This window comes from Rhinolophus hipposideros (assembly GCF_964194185.1).
Source record: "Rhinolophus hipposideros genome assembly, chromosome: 21".
Classification (NCBI taxonomy): domain Eukaryota; kingdom Metazoa; phylum Chordata; class Mammalia; order Chiroptera; family Rhinolophidae; genus Rhinolophus; species Rhinolophus hipposideros.
Genome location: NC_138067.1, coordinates 1643506 through 1663329, shown reverse-complemented (window position 1 = coordinate 1663329; position 19824 = coordinate 1643506). Strand labels below are relative to the sequence as shown.

The 19824-nt window shown below is 51.9% G+C and overlaps 1 protein-coding gene across 4 annotated transcripts in view; it reads left to right on the top strand.

The window, feature by feature from the left end:
* The window catches only part of ZNF536 (zinc finger protein 536), a 395518-nt gene that overhangs the window by 107312 nt on the left and 268382 nt on the right, over nucleotides 1–19824 (top strand). For all 4 annotated transcript variants that reach the window (XM_081032919.1, XM_081032920.1, XM_081032921.1 and 1 more), the window contains exon 2: nucleotides 11782–11894. The gene's annotated coding sequence lies outside the window, so the exon portion shown is untranslated. The remainder of the gene's footprint in view (nucleotides 1–11781; nucleotides 11895–19824) is intronic.

The following is a 19824-nucleotide window of genomic DNA, read 5'->3' as shown; positions in this document are numbered from 1 at the left end:
TGACAGTGACAATGCTGGGGTGACAGGCAGGGTGGCTCAATGGCTGCGAGAACGGAGCCGGGCCGCCGAGAGTGAATCCTAGCTCTGTCACGTCCTTGACCTTCTTTGCCTCGGTTTCCTCCTGTCTGTGTGAGGGCAGTGCTGAGAGCAGCACACAGGGCTGCTGCCAGGGTTTGAACACTGGCCGGCCCCCCGGGGGAGCCGGCGTGGTGAGCCAGGTCCGCTCGCCAGTGAGTGTCGGCTCTTCCTGTTTATTCCTGGGATTTCCGCACTGTTGTTTCGTCGCTGTGGGATCAGGGGCAGGTTTGTTAACCTCTGTGAGGCTCAGTGTCCCTAGGATGAAGAAGGACACAGGGCCTGAGCCCGAGGGTGCCTGTTCCAGGCTCCCCTGGGTACTCCATGGAGCTCCATAGCTAAGGAACCCTGGCTGATGTGTGGCTTCTGACGCTGGAGCTCAGGGAGAGTTACGAGTGACGCCTCCTCCTTTGGGTGACAGCTGTTCCCAGGCACAAGCCTCCCCCATGTTCTGGAGCAGCGAGAAAAGGGGAGAGCATCCCAGAGTTAAATCTGGAGTGTGCTCGGAAGTGTGCCAGCCTCCTCAGAGCCCACGGGCCCACGGGGTCACTGCTGCTAGGGCCCGTGGGGCGCTGGCCACATGGCAGGGTCTGGGGTCTGGGGTTAGGGGCTGGGGAGTAGCCAGTGGCCACCATTTGAAGAGTCTCTCCTTGGGTCGTCGGTCGGTCTGCAGGGCGTGGTGTGCGCACGTGAGCAGCAGCGAGCAGGGGTCAGACCCAGCTCTGCTTTCCGAGGGCCCCCCTCAGTGCCCGGGGGTCTCAGAGCCCGGCACCCACAGGACTTTGCTCGTTGATATGCTGGCCTTCCCGGGAATTCAGGGGGTCCCTTGCCCACAGCGGGCCTCCTGCTCTGACCCTTAAAGCCATTCATTGAGACAGACTCCTCCACCTGGAAGGGAGGGTTGGTCTCCCTGTGGGGTGTGGCATTGCAAGCCCTCTGCACTGTGGAGTGACCGGAGGGACGGCCACAGCTGGGGGTGCTGAGGAGACGAGGACAGGAGACCAAGACGGCGCCAGCCCTGCTCCAGACGGGCTGCTGGGGCTGTGGGTGGGTGGCCGCTGCAGTTGAAGGGCGTCTGCTTCTGCAGGCAGGGTGGGCTCCTCGGCGTCGCCAGTTAAGTGTTTTCCTTCTCCCCCAGATACCGGTGTATAATCCCCACCTTGCGGTACGCACAGCTGCAAGCTGGATGACCCTATGTGAGGAGGTCCTAGGGGTGGCATTTGCCACCCCAAGGAGGGCAGGCCGACCCCAGGCCCTGGCAGACTGTCACACACCCCTGTCTGTAAAGGCGAGCAGTGAGAACAGGGCGACCTGGTCAGCCTGGCCTGAGGGGCTGATGAGCAGTGTCTCCCTCACTCTGGGCCTCTCCTGGGGGAGCCAGAGAAGCTCCTAGTCCCCAGTGTCTCCAGCTTGGGAGAAACAGAGGCCAGGTAGCCTGCCCAAGAAGCCCAAGCCCAGTGGTCACGCTGACTGTGATTCCCCAGAAGTGGCCTCAGGGCAGAGTGTCGGGCAGTGGTGCCGTCCCCATGGGCTTGTCCTGGGCCCTGCCCGGCTCCTGACTCCCTGCCACAGTGTCCTCTGAGCACAGTTCCATTTCCTTTTCTCTTGTCTCACCTTTCCGTGTAGCGTAGTCTCACTTTCGGACAAGCCTCCCGGTGGAGGGCAGTTTTCTAGTATCTTTGAGGGTCTTCCTACCGGCTCGGGCACCTTCTCGCCCCCGACCCCGGGCTCAGAGCAGAGGAGCATGGCAGCCCCAGAACGATGTCCTCATACCTGCATGTGTCCTCAGACAGGAGGCCTGTGCTTCCTTTCAGCACGCAGTGGGCGGTCTATTTTTACCTTGCACAGGCAGGGCCCCAAAGAAAAGTCGGTGAGGAAGGAGGAGTGCGTTGAGGCTGCAGACACAGAGTCACCGAACAACCTCGGATAATTGCTGCAGTGACATCCCTAAAACGCAGCTCACAGGCAGGGGTTCCTCTTGCGCCCCCCGCTCCTGCCCAGCCCCCTCCATTGGGTTCCAGCCATGTCAGGGAGACGCAAACACATCCCCCCATTAGAGACGTGGCCTTGTTTTCTCAGTCTGTGACCCCAGCAATCTCTTTAGCAAACCATGGTTCAGTGAGCTGGCACACAGCAGCCGTTCAGCAGTGGAAAAATCATAAAACAGATGGAAGCTTTACATTTTTGTTTAGTTTTTAAGAGCAGTTTTTATAACATCGCTTAAAACCATTCTGATGCATCACACTGTTTACACTCAAAGCTTTGTAGCTAAGATGTTTACAGTATGGAGAATGTTTTAAGCTATTTTATAGTTATGATATTTAGATAATTGGCAAGGGAAAAAAAAGTTTGTTGGGGTTGCAGTGATGTTGGTAATCGTGAAGTAACTTATGAGTCTCAATAAATATGTCCAGTTTGGTGGAAAGTACAAACTCAGTTAAAACAAAACAACACAAGAGGGAATATCTTTTCAGTGAAATCATTTCCTTTTCTTAATCAAAAGATGACAGGCAAGGCCTTAGAACTCCCATCTGTGCGGCACCCCGCCTGGACGAGCCCGCCTCCCCCTTTGTGATTGACAGCTGCGGCCTAGCGGGCCATTGCTATTCCGCACCAGTTCACGCAAACACCAAAGCTAATGAAGTTCAGTTTTCTGGGGCCACCACAAAACGAGCCGAAGGCCGCCCCCCACACATCTCTGTGCCGACATTTTTGTAATGTCAAAGAAATTTATGCAGAGCTAGGATTTGGAGCTCCTTTTTTTCTTTTTCTTTTCTTTTCTTTTTTTTTTTTAACTGCCCCAAAATGGCATTAATCAAAAACAATAACTCCTTTTAACTTTTCTAAGTGCTCTGAAGGAAAGTATGAAATAATCTGTGTGTGGGCCACAAATGTGGAGAATGCAAACATTTCACAATAAACATGTTTAAATGAAAGTCCCTGGCAAGATAGCCTGAAAGATAATACATGCTGGGTTAATTAATGCATACTCATAAAAATAAACCTCACTCTTAAGACTTGACCAGTAAAAATCATTAGCATATTTGGATCAGATGCCTTTTTGTATACATTGAGCCTCTCCGTGGCAAATTGTGCGTGGCATGCCTGGAAACAGATTTCAGGAGAAAGTCCAAAGTCCCCTTCTATCTGCTGTTTGTTTCCAGCACGGTGATACAATGATTTATTCTGGTTTTACCTCTGATACCTGCAATTGATCTACCGGTGTTGTGATTAGATTCATCATTTTCGATGTATAAATCATAGTGAGATAGCCAGAGAGATGCTTAGTTGCGTCAAAATTCCTATTGTTTGCTTACAACACACAATGTTTGATTTTCACTATAATCAAATTACTAGGGCACATTATTTTTACTCCAAGATGTTTATTTTTTTTGCTATCTTAAATTGAATCATTTTGGCCTATTCACAAATGCTATCTTAAAAAAAAAAAAAATATTTCCCTGAAATCATCCATTCAAACAAATGTTGACTTTAGGTTGTGGATTATGCAGTGTTCTGAGGTTCTGTTAAATTAGAAATCACATAATTTTCTGAGCCTAATTACAGTATAGGAGATTCTGGTTTTATGTTGTGGTTTTCGTACAGGAAAAGACAAACTGTTACAAAGACCTTTTTGGTATGAAGCAAACAGTAAAGCCAAACTCATTTTCAAAGAACTGAGATTGGAATTCATAAACTCAGGAGTTAAGTTGTTAACTACTAAGACAGTGAAATTCTGAACCTCAGATAATGCCGCATTTCAGATCCTTCTGAAAATAAAAACCACCCTGACAAAAGTTATTGAGGGAAAAACTCCTGCACGAGTTTAATTTTACCCAACTTTATTGGCAGCTTATTGTGAACTAATGTGCAATAAAGTTGCCAAGCAGCACAATAGAACAAAATGAGAAAAACCATTTTTTGTTGTTTTCTTACCCTGTTTGTTTTAATAAAGGCTGGAGAGCAGTAAACACCTGAATAACTGAATTGGTTTTTGTGGCAATCATGCTTGGCCAGAGTGTGTTGGGAATGACCCGTCCATCCGCAGTGACCAAAGGCAGGCGCGGGTCCCTGCCTCAGCCTGTCCGGGCAGTTGCCCCTGGGGGTGCTATGCCCCGCCCCCAGGGGACACACAAGGGTCCCTGGCTAAGTCCTTCTATGGTAGCACCCCCCCGCTGGCCCGGGAGCAAGACAAGTGCCCACTCCGAAGAAAGCGCCTTTCTCCTGAATGTTTCTGCAAAAAGGGCCTGCAAGTCCCCAGGGTCCAGCACACTGTAAACAGTGCCGGCTTCATACCCTCACTTTGTACCCGAGACTCAACATTGCCTATTTTAGAGAGCATGTGTTTATGGCTGCAAAGGGAACTCTGTGTGGGGGGTGTTTTCCCAGAAGCCACACCTAGTGGTTCCTGGGCTCTGGGTGGCCATGTCTCTGTAACAGCCATCCCAGCTTAGTGGACTGAGGCGAAGGAGCTTCTCAGCCCCTCCCTCTCCCATTGCGGGGGGTTGGGGGGGGCAGAAGGGGTTGGGCCTGGGGGGGCCTGCCATAAGGACCCCGCGCCCCTCCAGAGACAGGGTGGGAGGAGGTGATATGCACAGCGAGCTGCAGATTGGGGGTCCCCGAGGAGCCCCAGGGCCTCTTTGAGGTGGCATTTAAAATCCAACATGTAGGTGAACATTGTTCCTGGAGGAGGCCCAGCGTTTCCATCGGATTTCTGGGGATGCCCTTCTTGTTGTATCTGAGAAACTGACCAAATTTGTAGATGAACCCTTGTGACCACGAGGACGGGGTAATCTGTGCTTGGAGGGAGGCCCCGAGCTGCTCAGGACAGAGCTGCACACTCTGCTCTGAGAACATCTCACCAACAGGGCTTGGCGTTGGGCACCCCTGAATGCAGGCTGTGAAGTGCCACTGTTCCGGTCCTCTCACAGGGAACATGTGGACGGGACGGTTGTAATGACCACAGGCGACAGGCTGGGCTGGGACTGGGAGCGGCGATCCACTTGGGCGCCACGGGCGTGGGTCATGCTGACGTGTACCCCTGGCCTGCCCCCAGTTACGGGACCGGGGTGTGGCCGTGGCCCCCGTCAAGGCCATGCTGGGAACCCAGTGCGCCTCCATCGTTCTCTCCTTGTGCCAACGCTGGACCTTAAGTCTCGGGGACTGTGAGCTCTGGAGTCTCCCCTTACGGCCCTGCCACACCCCAGAGGCTGCCTGCTGCACCTCCCTCTCCTGGGCTGGGGCGAGGGCGGGGGGCTGTTTATTTTGACCAAGGCTGGGCGTGTGGTGGCCTCGAGGCTTCAAGTTCCCCACAGTCAGAAGGTCCTTTGAGACCCCTGGGTTTGCTCCCCTTAATGTGCAGTTGGGAGAGTCGAGGCTTGAAGGGAAGGGACTCCCGAGGTCAGAGAGGCCGGGCTGCCAGTCTCAGCCCATGTCCTTGCTCCTGGTCTCTGTGCTTATCTGGTTCAGTCTCTAGGTCAGTCCCTGCTGTGAGGGAGACGCATACTAGAGGGCCAGCTCTCTGAGGTCTCCCTTCCCGCTGGCTGGTCTTCAGTCTACTATAATAGCTGACTATGTGCTGGGCACGCTATCTCATTCACTTTTAATTAAGGATCTCCTTTAACTTAATTCCTGCGATGACCTTATGAGATAGGTACTACCACCATCCCCATTTTACAGGTGAGGAAACGGGGCTCACACAGCGTCTTAGGTGTCTACAGTCAGTGTGACGGAGTAGGGGTTCATGCACAGGCGGCTCCCTGCTCCCACAGTTTCCTCAGTGCTACGAGGAGACTGCAGATTCACCGTGGCCGAATGTGTTTCTCGTTGATATAGTTAGGCATCTATTTTACATATTTAGATGGGGAATAAATATAGTCTTTTATTTACAGCAGTGTTATATAACATTTCTGTTTGCAACAAATTGATTTAAAGAAATCTGAGTCAATTTCAAGACAAAAGTATAAATGGTGCAGGTATAAGCAGATACGGATAAGGTGAAGGTGCTTTGCTAATGAGTGAAATCTGGGCCTCGTCGTCCCCAGTCTAGTTGAGCTGGGAGGGACAAGGAAAAAGCAGACCTTTCAGATGAGTTCATGTCTTCCTCCGGGGAGAAAAGCTCTGACTGTCTTATGGCCGCTTTGTGTAAGACAGGGTCTCAGGTTCTTACTGCCCCGGACAGTCTGAGGCAGGGCTTCCCCGGGGTCGTGCTTGGGTCTGGGGCCACCTGCCTCGAAGGGGACTGGCCTCTAGCTGGGAGTTGGTGACAGGGCTGGAGGCAGAAGGAAGGCCGAGCTGGCTAATTGGGGCTGGAGTCCCGTCCGTGTGGGGAGGCGTCCTAGTCCCTCTGCCCCTGTGCAGCCCAGGCTGACTCGGCCGATGCCTGTGCTGGGCTTGGCTCCTAGGCCACCGTGACTGCTGCCACCGAGTACCAAGTTTCTGGGCATCAGGAAGTCTCCAGTGATTCTCAAACTGGCTTACACGGGATTCCAGGTGTTGCAAGGAGAGGCCTGGTCGCCAAGAAAGGGAAGGACTCTGGGTTCTCCTGTGCAGTGTGGGCGGGAGAAGTCGTGCTCTTGTCAGCTCACTGTGGGAAGGTTTCCTCGGAAAGGACCCTGCTAGAACACACGGAAAAAACGTGGATCTAGACCAAGTCCTCAGTTCTGGATATGAGAAACGAAGTTCCACAGAAATGCAAAAGATCACCAAGATTGACTCTGTATGGCCTTGTTAGATAGAAAATGTCTTTACTGAGGTGGAGCTTGGTAGAAGAAATAACATACAAACTCAGAAGGAATCGTGGGGGTGGGTTCCTGTGGTCCAGCCCCAGCACACTTTGTAGAGATGGGTGTCCACTTGGGAAGAAAGTCGCCGCTGGCAGGGGGCCCAGAAGCCCCAGGACAAAACTGCCCAGCAGTGTCAGACAGTGGTGACCAGCGCCAGACCCTGAGCTAAGCCCTTTCAGATTTATGGTTTCCATTCTAGAAATGAAGAAAGGACGGCTTGGTGCCAGTTCTGGAGCTTACTGGGCTCCGTCCAGGGTCTGCACTCCTGATGGTCGTGACTCCCGCCTCCCAGAAAGAGTCTATCCATGTCAGCAGGTACAGGACTGACCAAAGCCAGGTGTCTCCTGGACAGAAACAGCTGAGTCTTCTGTCCTGAAGTTTCAGGCAGAAGACTGGGATGCTGTCTCCCTTCTCCCGAGTCTGAGGGTCTCTGCAGAATCCCACAGGGATATCTCGGAGTTTGTGTGGTAAGATATGGGAAGGGAGCCAAGAATGGGTGACCAAACACTTAACAGTAAACACGACCTTGCTTCCTATTTCTTCTCATATCTGACATCAGCCCACTAGGTGGGCACGCTGTACCAGCTCATGTATATACTTACTCATTAAAAAGATACCAGTGGCAGTCTTCCATTCATGCATAAGGCTGTTTTTCATTTACATATATATTTTTGCACTGATGCATTGATTCAAGCATTTATTACCTTTTTTTTAACTCTTTCAATCATCATTCTATTCGTCCATCCATCCACCCATCTATTCATGCATGCCTTTGTGCATTCATTCATTTATTCACCTATTTGTTCAAATTTGTTCATTCAAAGAACACAACACTTTGAAATTCATTAAAGGCTCTGGAGAAATGTGGAGTGGTTTAACCATGGCCCAGGGTGGACTCTGGGCGTCCTTCTCATCACTGAGCGTGGGGACACCTGAAGGTGGGTAAATAGTGCTGGTGGCGGGGCCCTGAGGGAGAATTATGGGCCTTCACGAGGTGCAGGCTAAGCCTATCCACTGTGACCATGGGATCCAGATGTCACTTGTGTGCCGGGGTCTTTGAGGCCTGCTTCCCCTGGCCGTCGCCATGGCCTGAGAGTTTGTGGGGCTCCCTGGGTCCCTTCAATATGTCGGCTGCTGGTGGATAGTGGACTGGGAGAGTCCCCCCCACCCTCCGGAAAGCAGCAGACAGCTGAGTCCAGGAGCCAGGGCTGTGGTGTGACAGGTTGGAAGGAGGGGTTGTCTGTCCCCATGGTCTTGTGAGGGGCAAATGTGCAGTGGGCAGGAGACACAGTGACGGGCAGTGGGAAGAAAAGGGTCCAGGGTCACGCAGAACTCGAGCGTTTCCTTCTCTTTCTCCACCAAACAGTTTCTGTCCATTTTTTTGCTTTTAAGTGTCACTTTGTCCCTGGAAGACAGGTGGGATGAATGCTGTGGTGCCTGTTTCACTGGTTGAGATTCTGTATTTGAAAGCACAGAAACCATGGAGCGCAATCCAAAGATGACGTGTGATTTCTAGCGATAGTAGTAGGGTTGACCAGAAGCCAGGCTGAGGATGAGAGTGTTTTACACTTGGACTTGAACTGTCTGGGGAAGGACCGGCCTCCGCCAAATGAGTAAGGATTAGAGATAACTGGGGCGTGGAGCCCTGAGTCGCTGTCGTGAACAGAGGTGATGGCTTACCTGTGGATGATCGTTGGTTTATTGAGATGGCTGTTTGCTCTCACACTCAACTTTTTTTTTTTTTTTTTTTTTTTTATCATGCATGACTCCAAAATTTGATCATGCATGAGCTCTTTCTGCTTTACAGAGTGTGTTTTAGTATCTGGCTGCAAGGACCCTTTCGGCAAGTAGAACGCTGGCATGTGGCTTTCACACACGCAGGCTGTTTGGAGCACCTGTTGGCACCAGGTGTGTCCAGCCTTCGCCACTGTAGGCACGCTTTCCTCCCTGCAGGGAAGGCCTGCTGGTGGCCAGCTGGAAACTCAGCCTGCCCTCCTTTAGACTCTACCAAACTCCCAAGGTGCCCTCCTTCCCCCAGGACTCATGAAACTTCCCCCGCCAGAAGCCATGCTCAGGTGGCCTGTTTACCTGTGTACCAGAGTCCCACCCACATTGAACCTCAACTCACGGCCAATCAAAAGAGTCCTTACTATACCCCCGTTCCCTAGGTAACGGAAGCATACACTTGAGAAGGCACACGTCTCCCTCCTGTGTGCTTATCCTCTGTCCACCTCGCCCCCACCCATCCCTGCCCTCACCATCCAACCGTCCTTTGGCTTATTGCTCTACTTGATTTAAAATACACAGCGATAAACTCAGGGCAGCCAACAGTGGGGCCGGGTATAATATTAATTTCTCTTCTGGTTTATTTGTGAAGGAGTCAACCATATAAATCACTGAAGCCACTAAGACAGAGAGTGAAGTGTCGTCTTCAAATGGAGAAATATAGGCTGTTTCCATTACAATCTAAGAAGAATACATGGCCAATTTGAGGTTCTTAGTGTGGGCATGGTTTTGTTAACCTTGCTTTAGCATAGGTGATGTGCTCGGAAAGTTCTTTTCCCCTCCGTTTTAGTGGAAAGCGTGGGACACGTAGCAACGCAGATCATTGGAAAGCCTGGTGTGCACTGGACAGTCTCCTTGTAATGCCATTTTTCATGACTTGTTTAATTAAGCACCATTTTTGGCCTAGACTTGTTATAAAAGTGTTGCTATTCTCTGCTGCTAAATTGTGCCTGATGAACATATTTGCATGTTATCAGATACAGCAATATGTCATTTCAAGTTTCGGCGTTTAAGCCTGTATCACTCAAAACAGCTTTTGTGGATTAGTAAGCAGGTGAAATCAAAAATCTCATTTCATATCTGACATTAATAACTTTCAGGAGCAATGAGCATTGGCGTTTATGTCTGGACCAGAATCGAGCCCAATGTCCTAGAAACACAAGGGCAGCAGACAAACCTCCTCACCGGATAGGAAAATAAATCATGCATAATGCAGAATTTCTACCTTACATGTTAATTAATGTGTGCAATCAATTACCGATGTTACAATATGAGAAAGAAACTGGTGGGGAATGGGGTAATAAAAAATACCTATAGATTTATCTGCTTCTTTTTTCTATTTAAACAAATAGTCTTCAAGCCTGTGAATGCTGTGTTGAGACATGCTCTGAATAATAAGCATCATAAAATCTAATCAGATTTATAAGAGGAATTGATTGTTGTGGCAGGAGGAGAGGGTGGAAAATAAGCTGAAATTTAAGTGTTAATTTTTATGCTAATCCACAGTGGCTTCATATGAAGCAATTTTGTTCTGTGCCACAAATATAAAATTGTCCCTTGCAGAGAAATGTCAGCTTGCTAGACCTGAAAGCAGTAATTTATTAGGTATGTTTCTATTAGTATGTGTCACAGTCGTTAGCAGGCTGTACACACAATGGCGCTTCATACTTATCCTCCAACTCTCCGAGTGTCTCAGCTCAGTGGCTGGAACGTGGGGCATTAATACATTATCATATGCGGGGTGGTCTGTGCCCTGTGGACAAAAGGCTATTTAATACAATTTAATGTCATTCTGAGAAGAAGTGGAAAAATAAAGACGGGGAATAAAATGGCATCTGTGAGTTTCACAGTGCACTCATGCACAAACCCTCAGTTTAAGAGGTATGACATTTCTGCCAAGAAAAAGAATAAAACTGGGGCATTTTTTTTTATAACCTGTTCCCCACTGCAGTATTTTCTAAATGCTATTAAGTGATCGATTTACACGGCCCCGTGATGATGTCATCCATAAGAAGGGCAATGCAGATGACAGCAAAATACTAGTGACAGTGACCTTGTTTCAGAATCCTTGGAACCCTGTCAGCTTTGCTTCCAGTATATGGTTTCAAAGAATGTACTTTTTGGACAATATCTAGTTACTGGGTAGTGAATTAATAGAGTTAAGGGTTCTGATGCAATTCACATATAGGTCAATTACATGCGGCAACATCTGCTCTGTCACCTAATTTGCATACAGCATTCATATGTTAATGATGCCTCTTTTTACTCAAGTAATATATTTAAAAAACAAGATTTGCATATCAGTTTGGATCAGTATATTACAAGCCATTTATCATTTTCTCCTTCTTGTTATGATTTTAAGAACAATATCCTGAGTGATGGCTGCTGTATTGGAGCGCAGCTCTGATTTAGACAAGAAACCCTTCAGTGCGAAAGCTTCCATTCTAAAGCTGCTTAAAGCCTTATAAATCAATAATGACACAGATGGACTGGTGATAATCTATTTAGAATGCCTGATAGCAAATATTGTTGTACAGATGATTAGAGTGGTAACTGTTTTAGCAGAAAGCCTTTTCTGTCTCTGTAAATGGTGAGTTTGAACAAAAAAGTGCTCGCAGGCAGGCGGACTTGGTGTCAGGAAGCGTCCTTGCTGGGTCTGGACTGCGGAGGACAGGGCCTGGGGGGGGAACAAAGGGGCTTCCCGCTCCTGCCAATAGAATCATATCAAGCCCTGCTTCTTTAACAAAACAGGACCTCTTAATGGGATTGTGTCTTCAGGTGTAAATAGCATTAAAAGCGGCTTCTCCTCTCCTTTTTGCCCTGATACAGCGCAAGGAGTGAGAAAATAAAGTGGAGGTTGTCAGAAGTGGCAGCTGCTTGCAGTCCTGATAAATATAAGCTTTTATTGATCTGATGAAAATGAAAGATCCCAGTGCTAGGCAGTATTTAGCTTCTTGTCTACCGCACGTCACCGGTGGCCTTGCATTGGGATGGATTTTCATTCTCACACACCGGGTTTGATTTCATCTTTAACCTTTGCCGTTGAATTTCCTTGACCTCTGCATAGTGCTGTGATTTGGTGAATTTGTTACATTTCACTTTCCATCATTTCTTTCTATATTTTCTTTTGTGACAGGGACGCGGGATACCCCTCTGGCAGTGTGTCAGAGCCTGGACCAGCTGCGTCTTTTCTGGTGTTTCGCATCAGACTGACAGTCCTTAAGACAAGTATGCAGTTAAACTGCTAAGGTAAGTCTTACCATATTAGAGCTTGTTGCCCTGGACACACATCATTGCCTCCTGCTTTGTCCAGTTGACCTAACACAGATTCCAACCCAACAGCCCCCCTCCCTCTCCTCCCAGGTGGGGGCCCTCTACCTGCCCACAAGCTCTGGGCTGGCAGGACCTTTTCCCATGGGGGAGCCATGTGTGCATTTGGGGATGGGTGGGAGGGTAACAAAGGAGTCCTGAAAAAAATGTTATGTTCCCCTCTGTGGCTTAATTCCTTTCTCAAGTTTTCTTCTGGGATAAATGTGAGGCTTCAGTTTGAAATCATGAGGTGCTGCTAACATATTCTGGTTCCAAGAAAGTGCCGCTGTTATTTTGAGTAGTTTTGATACAACCAAATCAAAGTGAAGATTTGAAATAGCTTTTCTGAAAGCCCAAGCTGAAGTCATAAATTATTCTGCACCATGACTCTTTCTGATAGTAAAACCATACCTCTCTGCCTGACATTGCTGAAATGTGGAAAAGGGAAAGTTAAAAATAAAATGAAACATTTAAATCTTGGCTGTTGAGAACCTCAGATAGACATCAAGGCCAGTCGATAAAGGCCCCTATCAATTAGGCTTCCACAGTTATCATGCGATTTGGTTTATTAGCAGCGGCACAGGTGCAGGGTCCCAGTATGGAGAGTGGGAAGGGCGAGGACACATGAAGGGAAATGCCCTAAAATGGAAAGCGAGGGTCTGGGCGCCATGGCACGCTTGGTGGCAGGGCCCAGGGCAGCCGTGGTGCCCCTGTCTCGTGTGCTCTTGTCCAGGAAAAAGCCGGTAGCAAAAGGGTTGGACGTGTGCCTTTTCTTTACCCCTTTATGTGAGTTAGGAAGTGTTGACTTCTCACCTGGGTGTGTGGTTTCCATCAGCTTCGTGGCGGGTGTATCTATGTTCAGAAAAAGGCGTGGTGGGTGGTGGCCTCAGTCAGCAGATGGGCTTCCCTTGCTTGCCCGGCTCCCGGGAGTGCTGGGACCTCTGGCGATGGGGACCGCCCACAGGCTGAGCTGTTGGCTAGTTCCCTCCTCAGCATATCGCAGGCAGAACAATTTTTGGTTCCATAGCTGTTTGCTTGGGAAAACAAGCCTGCGGTTGCCAGTGAGGTTTAGAATTTGCCTGCCAGATAAGGGAATGTCTGTGAAGACTATTTTCCCTCTTGGGAGGCAAAACACAGATGGGGGAGTTAGGAGTCTCACAATATCTAGCTGCTACATTGATGGCAGGAATTCTGCCGCGTGGATGCTCAGGATTCTGAAGGCCCAGCACAGCGTCACTGCTGAGGCCGCAGGTAGGGACGATGGGCGAGGCTGGCTTTCCCCGGGAAGCAGCGCACCGGCTGGGCCTGTGCCATTGCATGCTCTCTGCCTCTTGAGGTGGGAGAGGAGGCATGGCGAGGGGGCTGCATGTCCCCTTGGCCCGCACTGGGATGGGAAGAAAAGACAGAATACACCGCCATGTCTGACCCCGTGGGGAGACCACAAGGGAGGGGCTGCAGTGGCTGGAGCTTCTTCTATGACTGAGACGTAGCCTTCCTGCGCATGGGGGCTAAGGCTCTAGAACAGAGGGTGGCACCAGCCTAGCCAGGCATTCTACCACTGGGGCATGCACGTCACAGAGGGAGTTGCCGTGGTGTGCTCTGGCCTCATAGAAGATGAAGAACAAAGATGTGGTATCCTCGGGATTGGCCATGGGAAGGTGGGGAGACTTTCCTGCTTGGAGAACGTACATCTTGCAGTGGTTTTGGGGTCACGTGACCTGGAGGTAGAATTGGAACTTCATATCCAGGAGCAAATTCTGTGCTCTGGGGGACCAGGAAGGGGACGGGTCTTAGAGACGGGCAGAGAGCATGCGGGCACCTCATTCCCAGCCTCTCGCTGACATTGCAGCCCCTGCAGCCCAGGTGCATTGGCCTTGAAGCTGGACCCTTGCCCCAGAACCCTGCAACATCTCTGGACTTTTAAAGGTACCTGGAGGGGAGTCTTGCTCCCACTCCTCTCCATCGATGTCCTCCCAATCCTTTGAAGTGGACACAGGACTTTTAAAATCGTACTTAAAATTCTATATGAATGCGGCTGTGGGATAACCAGACGGCCACCCCATTGACTGGCTTAAATGTGGACCATTCCATAGACAACCTCAGGGACCCGTCGGTAACGGAACCTGCCACACACATCAGCCAGCGCCTCCATGTCCCGTCACAGAGTGGCTTTCCAGTGCGTCCAGGGATTGGAGGCGCAGTCGCCAGGCCTGACTGTCCCCCCTCCTTAGGCTTGTCCTTCACTGGCTTGTGGCGCCAGTGACTTCCAGAAGGAAAGCGTTTCAGAGACCATAGGTCTTCCCTCCACCTACAGACGCAGAGTGGCCCCCACTTTACGTGGGTACGGGCAGGACCGTGGACTTGGGGTGCTGATCCCGCTGTGGCACCTGCTGTCCCCAGGCGGCCCCGCTGTCCTGGTGCAGACGCATGAGTCAACAGCCTTCCCGCACAGTAATTACTGTAGTTAAATGCTGCACTGGGGGTGCTTTGGGAGTGCAGAGGAGGAGTGAATAATTGTAATTTCTGTGTGATAATGATGATAAGCCCTGCATACGTGTGTGGGGCTTTGCGTCAGGTTTGATCTCCACCAGGAGAGCTCAGGCTCAGGGAGGTAGAGCCCCGCAATCTCCCCGGAGCTGCTGACTGCTGCGGGATGTGAGTCCATCACTTTCACTGGACCCCAGAGAAAACCACAGTCAGCGATGGCTTGACCCGAGAGGGAGGGTGGTGCAGCAGGCTCCCGCCTGAGGTCCTGCACCCCCAGCAGCCCCCTAGCAGGCAGATACTGTCTAGTTCCATTTCCCAGCTGTGGAAACAGTGGAGTGGGCTTCCTCAGGCCACACAGCTGGTGGATGGTAAGGTCAAGGTTTGAGCATGCTTCATCCTGACTCTGGAGCCTGGTCCCTTGGCCCTGGAGCAGCCTGGGTCTAAACAGGTTCGCTCGGGGCGCTCACATCTGAGAGAAGGAGGCAGAAAACAAGGCCGTATGAATAAAATGGTGTGGAGTAGCGGTAAATGCCTGCGGTGAGGAAGGGGGAAGGGTTTCTGTACTTGAGGGGGGTGGGTGCTCAGCTCAGGAACAGCCCCCTGAGGGAGGCACATGGGGAGTGACAGGTGTGAAGAACATGGAGAAGCCAGGGGTGCAGGTCTGGAGGAAGAGCATTCCAGGCAGAGGGCACAGCAAGTGCAAAGGGTCTGGGGTGGGGAAACCTGCAGGCCAGCGAGGCTGGAGCACAGGGGGCTCTGGGAGGGGTGTGGCTTTGCACACCATGAAGAGGGGCACTTTCTTTTATGTGTATGCTTTTCACCAGAGGGTTGTCTGGAGAAACCCACCTTCCCAGGTTGGAGATGCTTCCAGGTGCCAGAATTCTGCAAGTGGCTGGAAGCGGTTCTTGGTGAGCTATTGCTGAGGCCTGAGGGGTGTCCTGGTGACGTCCACGCTGGGCGTCCAGGCACTGCAGGCCCCGTGAGGGCAGGGAAGGTGTCCAGCTCCACTGGTGACGCATGACAGTGCCCCCTGGCTGCTCCTCTGGATCCGGCATTAGCTTCCTGTGCAGCCCAGGGAGGGCCGAGCCCCCCAGCTATGGGCTTGGGGAGCGTTGCAGGGGGAAGGCTCCTGTGGCCCCTGCAGGCACCTTCCGTCCATGAGAGGAAGGTCGTAATCACTTCATTTGTGCTGATTCGTGGGTAGTCTAATAATAGGCAGGGTGAGTTTAAGAGTCAAGATTCTTGGTGGTTACAGTTTAGGCCTCTTCCTCCCCCCTGCCCCCGCCATCCGCCCCTCCAGGAATTCCAGGTCATTCATAGACCCATAGATCACGAGAGCTGGCAGATACCTTGGTGGTCCAAGCCACCTTTATTTGATGAGTGAAGAGACTGAGGCAGTAGGGCAGGGGCTCGCCTAAGGTCTCACACCCGGTCATCTCAGCAGAGCCAGAGAGACCCAGTTACATTTGTGCCCCACCCATTCCACCTGAGCACAACAGGCCACCCCTCAGGCAGTGTAGGAGAGCAAGGGGCAGCTCTTAGCCTCCTGTTGGGGTTGCTGGCAGTGTCACAGCCCCGCACTGTGAGTGGTCAGCAGTCAGAGCCCTCTCCTCTGCTGTTGGTCATCAGTAGAACCTGTTGCCTCTGGGCTTAAGCAAACCCAACACATAGCAACCTGACGCGCGCTCCAAATGCCCGGGAATGTAAGGATTGCACAGTCCAAGGCCTGCCAACGCCCAGCATGCAGCCAGGCCAGGGCCTGCTTGTGCGTTCCCACACCTGGCCTCAGATATTGCAGTGGGCACACATCAGGGCTACAAAACCCCGGGGGTTTGGGACAGATGAGATCAGTGCTGAAGCCAGCTCAGCCCCGGGACGGCTTGGACTCTGCCCCATTCTGTTACTGGGGAGAGGGCCTCCCAGAGAGGCTTTGGCCCAGCCTGTTGTCCTGTGTCCTGGGCAGGCCTCCTCTCCCTCTGGGGAGCTGTCCTAAACCCACATTCGGGGTCCAGATGGTCAGTGCCTGGAGCTGGGTGTGTGCAGAGCCCCTGGGGAGAGCTGACCCCATTGGAGGGCCGCTCAGCTCTCACCAATCACAGCCACTTGGGGATATGGACAGAGTTTTCCCAGGTAGTGATGGTTTTTAAGGAAAGAGGAGTAATGTTGGCAGCTAATTTCGGCCCTGAACGTGTATCTGTGGACTGGGTTATGGCACCGAGCCCTGGGTCACACCCACAGGAGGCACGCAGCACGGGCCGCCTACAGGACACCAGGCTCTGGGAGCGTGGCGAACCGGAGGGAAGGCTCCCTTGCTGGTCTTGGGCCTCACGCTTGGGGCCTGCGTTCTCCTACCGCAGGGAGGCCAGGTCCAGGTCCCGGCTGCATGGGAGGAATGCACATCTGACCAGGTCCTTGGCCACGACCCTCCGGATCTGCCCCAGCGAGTGGCCTCGCGGGGGGCGGATGGACGGTCGTTCCACGTCACTGCTGGGGAAGGGGGTCAGGGCGCCCCTTTGCGGGTCTGGGCATTCCACCACTGTCTGTCTCCCCAATGGCTGAGTTGCAGGGCACCTGCCCATGTCTAGTTTGGGGACACAGTGATGGATGAGTCTGATGCCTTCCCTCAGGATTGGGTGACAGAACCACCCCGTCCCCTTGCCAATCGTGGGGCTGCTTTCAGGAAGGTCCTGGCCTCCTGTGAGAGGAAGGCCACCTGGTGTGAGAGAGAAGACTGCAGGCTGCTCAACCCAGCCATTGTGTGTCCCTTCCTGCTCCTCATGCATTGGTGGCCCCTGCAAGGCAAGCAGGGGCCCTGCATCTCCTGGGATGGGGTGACCCCACACGGCCATCTGCAGGTGGAGCCAGGCCTTGGGCAGGGGTCGGCGCGCCTCTGACCTCACGTCCTGGTGGCCCTGCCTGGCTCCCTCACCCTGTCCACTCCCTTCATCCCCTCCACATGCAACGGGAGTGTCTGTGTGTGATATTATTTGTTTTTATTTCCGTAATCCCTTTATTGTTTGCACAACTGCTGTCAGACTGTTGCCTGAAAGTATCACAGGATAATTGCAGAACGCCTGCATAAGTAATTTCTTATGAAATCGGGCCTTGTCTGCATGTAAAATTGTTTTCCGTTGCTGCATCCGTGGACCTCATTATCTGGAGGCTGGTTACCCGGCTCGTACCTTCCCCACAGGCCAGTGAGACGGGTGGGCCTGCAGCTGGGAAATAGTGAAATACTATCGTGATTCTCTTTTGGCCCTGTGACATTTCGGGACGGTGACAGTCATCGATGTGGTCAGAAATAGCCCAGCCCTTGCAGGCGGGGCGGTACTGGGTGACGTGGGGCCTCGGGGCCTGGTGTCCGGTGGTGGGGAGGCCGCTGGCAAAGCCCGCCTGTGCCGTTCGCTCCTTCCGACCACATTTCTGTGATATTAATGGTGTGTGGTAGTGGAAGCAGTGTGTTTTATTCTCCAGCCTAACCCTGCTGTTATCAAAGTAACTTCCAGCTTATTAGCGACAAAGGACTCTTCTCCTGTCTGCGGCCCTGTTGGCCAGGGCTTCCTGAATTAAGCTGCTGCTTCCTGTCCTTTATATGCATGGCCACATCTGGGCAGCCTGCGCACAGCCCCGCCGCTTAATAACAATCGCCTTCCCTCAGTCTCTGTTGATTGTTTCTAATTCACTCTGACAGATAGTCCCTGACAACTCGCCGGCTTTCCCTCCCTCCGTGACCTGAAGTTACTCACAGCACTTATATAGTCTGTCATTTTTAATATTTGATTTCATTTTAAGTTATGTGTTTTACCGAGAAGATGAAACCAAAAAAAAGGGGACTTGTAATGGAACATAAATTTAACCCTTCTTGCCATCCGGCTCCAGCCTCAGCAACTCTGCCCCATGTCCTGGTGACAATTTCTCCTTCCTCGTGATTCTGTGGTCTCTCTGTCTCTCTCTGTCTCTCTGTCTCTCTCTTTCTTTTTTTCCTTCTCTCCCTTCCTCTTCCCTTCCCTTCTCTCCCTCCCTCCCTCCCTCTCTCTTTTCTTTCCTTCTTTCATTTCTGGAAACACAAGCTTCATGCCCTACCCCTCCCCTTTCACGGCACCTGGTAGTTTCTGGACCTAATGATGGTCCTTTCTGCTTTACCACCAGGTTGTAATGGAAAGGCCTTTGGGGGGTTTTACCCTTGAGGGGGTAGCTCAGCAGGCGGCCCGGTGAAGTCTACTGAGCAGCTTTAGCTACGGTGTCAAACCCTGAATTTGGTCTCTGTCTGTGCGGGCGGGTGGGGCAGAGAAGTGCCGCCTCACCCTGGGCTTGTGTTGGGCATGCAAGGGGGCCTCCCACAGGCAGGCGGTGGGGCTCAGGCTGACACCCACTTCCTCTGCCCCGTCTCTCTGCACCTGCTCCAGCCAGCGCCTGCGGGCGGGCGCCCCACGTCACTTCAGGGTCCACTCCACCATGACTTTGCCTTTGTTGCCGCTAAACAAAGGCTTCTGTGTCCCTCTAGGCCCTTCAGGGGTGGAGAGCTGCGAGGCTGTGCATTAGGTCAGCTTTGCAAATAGACACCACGTCTCAGAGGGGCACGTTGAGCCACGGCGCCTCGCTGCTGCTACCCTCCTGTGGCCTTCTGTCCTGCTGTCTGTCGGGCACAGTACAGCGTGGTGAGACCGCACAAGCGCAGCAAGACAGGTCTGGGTAAAATCTCAGTTAACAAAAATTCACTTCACCGTTGCCTGTGGCCTGGTCTCCATGTAACTGAAGTTCATCCCAAGTATGTGAGCCGTCACTCCCAGGTCCCCGTGCTGCAGCGCTCCGGGCTAGTGTTGCTGTGACTCTTGTAGCCGCAGCTGTGCCTGGAGCTGCGCTGGGCTGTCCTAGAGACCGAGGCAGGTGGGTTTCCCAGCACACAGCGGGAGATGAGCACCCTCTTGTAAAGGCAGTCTGCTGGGCCCATGCAACACAGGCCAGGCCCCCCGGGGGTTAAGGCTGTACCCACTGCCCACAGCCAGCACTCTTGCTGCTGGTCTGCTGCTCCTGGGTGGGCCACACAGCTACTCCCATGACGGCTTATACCAGCTACTCCCATGATGACCCTTTTCTTCTCCAAGCCTAACCCATCTAGAACCTGGCTTTTCCCAGGTTCTCTGGGCACTGGCGGTAAACTCAGGGAACAGCTACTATGTACAAGGGACTTCTTTCCTTTCTTTGGTCCCTGTGTCCCAGCATGGTTTGCCTTCCCTTCTTCAGAAAGGGGTGAAAAGATAGGAACAGCTGTCTGTTTCAGTGTTTTTGCAGTGCTGCTTATGTGCTTTGAGAATATTGTCCTTTCTGAGGCACACTAATTACAATCTGACAGGAAGATTGTGCCCAAAAAGTAAAGTGGGCA